This window comes from Carassius carassius, chromosome 32 (assembly GCF_963082965.1).
Source record: "Carassius carassius chromosome 32, fCarCar2.1, whole genome shotgun sequence".
In the NCBI taxonomy this organism is placed as follows: Eukaryota; Metazoa; Chordata; class Actinopteri; order Cypriniformes; family Cyprinidae; genus Carassius; species Carassius carassius.
In genome coordinates, this window is record NC_081786.1 from 22,523,267 (window position 1) to 22,529,667 (window position 6,401).

Genomic DNA, 6,401 nt, shown 5'->3' on the forward strand with positions numbered 1-6,401 from the left:
TTTTGAACAACAAGCCATTCTGGGGTACCGCTACTTTCCTTTTTCAATGCCAGTTGTAGCTGCAAGTCCACTACTGGCATAACAAACATCCATGGAGGTATAGATGAACATGGTACAGTCGAACTGAACTTAAATTGCATCAGGCCTACATTCTGGGCTTTAATATCTCCGATCCACCCAAAGCTATAGTAGTTAGACTTCTGATGTTCCCAACAATCCTGCAACACAGCTTTTGCTGGGTGAACACAGCTATGACCCTGGAGATTGACCCAGTACGCATACATTAGCTTAACTCTCCTTAACCGCATCGGAAGTTCTCCAGACTCAACCTGCAAAGCAGCAACAGGAGACGTTCTAAAAGCTCCACAGCAAATACGCAACCCTTGTGATTGTTCTCTGTCCAACCTAATTAAGTGACTTTCAGCTGCTCCCATATATGATAAACAGCCATAATCAAGTGAAGACCTCATGAGAGACTGATAAATCCTCAACAATGCTCCTCTTGCAGCTCCCCAGTTCTGACCAGACAAACACCTCAACAAATTATTAACTTTTTTACACTTACTTTGAACATACTCTATATGCTGCTTCCAGGTAAGTTTCTCGTCAAATATAACTCCCAAAAACCTCACAACACTCACCTGTTCCAACTTTTGTTCATAAAGTTTTAATGTAATGTCTTTATGTCGTCTTGAAAAACAAATAACTTGAGTTTTAGTAACAGACATTCTGAAGCCCCACTTATTAGCCCATTCCTCCACCACCACAATTGCATCCTGCATCTTCTTTCCCAGGTACTTTAGATTACGTCCCCGCACCCAAAGGGCTCCATCATCTGCATATAAAGACTTGCCTATACTTCCGTCAATTCTATCAAAAATGTCATTTATCATTATGTTAAAAAGTACTGGACTGCAGACGCTCCCTTGCGGTGTACCGTTCTCTACAGCATATGTACTAGAATATGCCGTGCCAACTCTAACCTCAATTTCTCTTCCAAATAAAAAATCCAGTACCCAATTATAAAGCTTACCTCCAATACCAAGTTTCTCAAACTTCATCAACAATCCCTCCTTCCACAACATATCGTAAGCTTTCTCTATATCAAAGAGGACAGCAACCACTATTTCTTTGTTTGTCTGGGCTTTTCTCACTTCTGACTCCAAACATAAAATTGCATCCATCGTATTTCTTCCCTTACGAAAACCACTTTGAAAAGGACAGAACAAGTTTTTACTTTCCATATAATATGTCAGCCTATCTGTTACTATTCTCTCCATCGTTTTCCCTAACTGTGAGGTAAGCGCAATGGGCCTGTAATTAGAAGGGTCAGTTGCACTCTTACCAGGCTTCAGCACTGGCACTATAACTGCCTGTTTCCACCCACCAGGAATCCTTCCTGTTTCCCAAACCAGATTGAAAAGCTTCAGGACAACATTAAGAGATCTGTCAGTTAAATGTCCAAGCATAGAGTAGCAAATACCATCCTTGCCAGGTGTAGATTGTTTCACATTATAGACAGCCTTCTTCAATTCAAAAATTGAAAAAGGCATATCAAGATCCCGACTTGTGATTCTTTTCCGAACAATAACTCCTGGATTTTCAGCTAAAGCCTCCTCTCTACAGCACTTTACAGTATCTGACAATTTCTCAGAACTGTGTACTTTAACTAAAGTCTCCACCAACAACTCTGCTTTTTCTTTATTACTAACAGCAGTCTGCCCATTACAAAGCAAAACAGGCATAGAATGATTCCTTTTTACACCATTCATTTTCCTAACAACTCCCCATACATCTGACAACTTAGTTTCTCTCCCAATAGTATTACAATATTCCCTCCAGAAAGCCTTTTTTGCAGCTCTAACAGTCCTTCTAACAACAGCCTGTGCTCTCTTATACTGGACTAAAGCCTTAAGTGTATGATTCTTCCTTACCTGCTTAAATGCCTTACTTCTCTGTTTAATTGCAGCACTACACTGCTCATTCCACCATGGTACAGACTTTTTAACTCCTCTTCCACCAGTCTTTGGGATTGAAACCTCAGCCACCTGAAGAATATTAGACACAAATTCAGAGTTAAATAATTCCACATCCTTCAAACACCTTTCATCTAATTCACCACACTTCCTCTCAGCTAAAACTTGAAATAATTCCCAGTTGGCTTTATCTAACCTCCATCTCGGTACCCGCACTTCGTCTTCTTTAATTACATCAATTCCAACTGTTACAATTATAGGGAAGTGATCACTACCCATAGGTAATTCACTTAACACCTCCCATGATGTAATACCTGCCATTCCACTCGATATAAATGTTAAATCCAAATAACTCTCTGTGTTTCTACAACAATCATATCTTGTACCTCTACCATCATTAATGCAAACAAGCGAATTCAATTCAAGGAACTCCTCAATAATCACACCATTTGCATCTGTATTCAGGCTTCCCCATAATACATTATAAGAATTAAAATCACCGCACCACACTATCTTTCCTTGACTCTGCCCACTTACAGCACCTAGGTCCTCAATACTCAACCTCTTACTAGGATTATAAAAATTAACCACTGAAACTTGATCATTACCTATCCAGATTTTAACAACTACTGATTCATATTCCTGCCCCATATTTTCAACTTTATACCTCAGACCATCTTGAACAAATGTTGCTACTCCCCCACCTTGTCTATCCTTCCTATCATTTCTTATTGCTGTGTAACCTTGAATAATAAAATCTAACTGAGGTTTGAGCCATGTCTCCTGAATACATATTATATGGGGCCTATCTTCCAAATCAGAGATGTACTTCTTAAACTCTTGACCATTACTAATGAGACTTCTTGCATTCCACTGGAGGATAATTATCATGAGACAGACGGTACACCACTCCATGTTTGAGGTTGGGATGAAAATTGACTCTCATTTAATCTCTCTTCCACTAATTCCCAGCTAGTATTTTTAAAACCGAGGTACTTCTGCGCTGCTTTTACAATTATTTGAATTTTTTCCGTCTTCCTTTCAGCTTGAGCAGTACAATTAATAATCTCTACCATGAACAAAACAAAGTTATCTTTTCTCATGAGAAGAGTATCTTCTTTGATCTTACTGCATCCTTGACAAGCTGAACTACATGCCTCTACAGCCATTGTTTTGTTCACCTGTACAATTGGCTGAGCAGGTACTTTCCTAGCCGCTTCCGCAAATGAGACCCCAGTTTGGATTTTAACCTTCTGTACTTCTTCAGCTCTTTTGCTAACTGTACATCCCCTATAAGCTGAGCTATGCTCACCTCCACAGTTACAACATTTCAAGGCAGCTCCTTCCTCACACTTCCCATATTCATGATCCCCGGCACATCTCCCACACCTCTGCTTCCCCTTACATACTGCTGCGACATGTCCAAACTTTTGACATTTAAAACATCGAAGTGGTGGAGGGATAAACGGCCTAACACCATAACTCATGTAACCAACACAGACTTTATCTGGTAGAACCCTCTCTTCAAACTTCAACATGACTGAAAAACTATCACTCCTTTCCCCATTTCTGTTCATTTTTAGTCGTCTAACTTCTACAACCTTCCCTCCCGATACATTGGATTTAATTTCTTCGACTGGGACTTCAGGTGGAATGCCTGTAATGACCCCACGCAAATACTTTCCACTGTCAAGCAATTTTCCACTTACATTTTCACCCAAAACTTTACTCAAACTGAGTGCTCTCTCTTTGTGTTTGGCATCATTACAGATGATTAACAAAGACCCGTCCCGCAAGACTTTTGCACATTTCACTTTTCCAACCAGTGTGTTAATCTCTTTTGTAAGCTTAACCGGATTCAACTTACTAAACGACTCGCCCTCTTTAACCAATTTCACAACTACTTTAAACTCCGTTGCTACTTCTACTTCTCCTGCACTGTGTACCTCAGCTTTATCAGACTGAGACGATTCAGTTAACTTTCTAGTCTTTTTACGTTTTCGCCTAACTTTCTGAGTATGCCATATACCATCTTTTTCATTTTCCCCGCCACCGGCACCTACTTCCATTCCGATTTCACTTCCTGAAACATCACTTCCCTCTGCCATCTCTCCGACCATTCCCCCGGCTGCCGTTCTTTCACCAGCAAGCGACGACAACGGCTAATCGAGTCTAAATGGCGGCGTCTCCCATCTGATTCCAGCCTCTCGACGTGACAAAATAGGTGATTTCCGGTGTACTTTTCATAATAAAAGTACGGCTTGCTATGTGTGTTATGTCGAAATAGACAAACAGCATACAAAATAGATAATTTAAATGGTTTAAATCAAATATTAAGTGTATAATTAAATAATATATTTTTTTTCATACATAAAACATTCATTTATAAATACCATAGGCTAATAGGACAGTGATGTGAACAGTAAACATCAATTTGCAAGCTGAATACTTTTAAAGCTCATTTATTCTTTCTATTCATTCACTTTGTGTTATGTCTCATTGTGTGTGGCTCATTGGAAAATGCTTTGGACACAAGAGTGCAGAGCGCCCTTTGATAGAGAGACTTGTGAACTCTCTCCAGGCTTTGAACATTTGAAATGATCATCTGATTCTTACACGCATGAATTGTGATGAGGCACAGCTAAGCTGAAAAACAAAAAATCACTTCTGATAATAAGCATATTTAATAACAGATATTAACGAATTCATTTCAACCCGTAATGTAAAACACATCATAGAAAATAATCAAATAAAAATTGATTAATAAACCAACTGAGCAACGCATTTTTTTATTATAATCTCCTCTCAGTTATAGTTGTGTATCTTCGATTATAAAATTGACAGTGTTAAATATACCCTTTTATGTGCGTAGCCTATATGTATGTATGCATTTATTTGAATAACCAAAAAATAAACCCATTTGGCAACGCCTTCCTTTAAAGGGGTCATATGATGCAATTAAAATTTTTCCTTTCTCTTCAGAGTGTTACAAGCTCTTGGTGTATAAAGAAGATCTGTGAAGTTGCAAAGACTAAAGTCTCAAATCCAAAGAGATATTCTTTATAAAATTTAAGGCTTGTCCACACACCCCTAAATTGCCTCGTTTAACACGCCCCCACATCTTTACGTCACTATTTGGGAAATTTGCATAATGTCACCCAAATGTTCACGGAAAGAAAGAAGGCACCTTTTATTCTCGCTGTTGCCGCCGCCGCCATGTCATGGAGTTGCTGTGTGTTTCGTTGTGAAAGTGAAACTACTTTGTTTGGCCTTTCAAAAGAGGATAAGACTAGAAATTAGTTGAGTTGAATTTCAACACTGTTCCAGAACAGTCCAACCCAAATATTCAGATGTGTGCAGCACTTTTTATGGAGGATGAGGACTGTTTCCTGAACCAGTAGCCTGCAGTTCGTCTGTGGCACAATGGCTATTTCTATGAAGTTGGGCATTTCAAACGTTGTAAGGACAGTCTGGCGCTTCTGACTCACAGCCTGTAAGTATGTTTATTATATTTAAATAATTTGCCAATGATGATTCAAACCTGAGTTTTGAGCAGTTTGCAGTAGTGCCAGTTGTTTATTGTTTCTCAGATCACAAATGCAAACATGGTTTTATGTTTAAGCAGCGCTGGGAGACAGCATAGTATGTAAAGGGGTGTAACATTTCCGTAACATGCTTGAGACATTTGGCCATTCAGAACACACTGGATAGCTGGCCAATCAGAGCACACCTCGCTTTTTCAGACCGATGAGTTTAGTAAAAATCTACGTGTTTCAGAAGTGACATGACATTCAATTTACGTGACATTCAGCCAAGTATGTTGACCCATACTCAGAATTCGTGCTCTGCATTTAACCCATCCGAAGTGCACACACCCGGAGCAGTGGGCAGCCATTTATGCTGTGGCGCCCGGGGAGCAGTTGGGGGTTCAGTGCCTTGCTCAAGGGCACCTCAGTCGTGGTATTGAGGGTGGAGAGAGCACTGTACACGCACCTCCCCCACCTACAATTCCTGCCGGCCCGAGACTTGAAATCACAACCTTTTGATTGTGAGTCCAACTCTCTAACCATTAGGCCACGACTTCAAAATATACAAAATAATGTTCTTTTTAGATGTCATATGACCCCTTTAATATTAAAAATAATAATTTCCCCTCAGTTTATAGTCAGGTATTTTCAATCATAAAGTTGACAGTGTTAAAGATTTACTTTATTTATTAATTTGCCACCAAATAATAAACCCATTTGGCTACGCCTTTAACATAAAAATAATAATCTCCTATCAGCTGCAGTCTGATAAAGACGGAGGGGCAAATTAAATAATAATTATTATTAATATAATTCCTGTGTATTTATGTATTTATTTTCATCCGCACATCGAGTGATAGACCCCTGACTTTCTCATTTGTCGTTGAACTGCACGGTC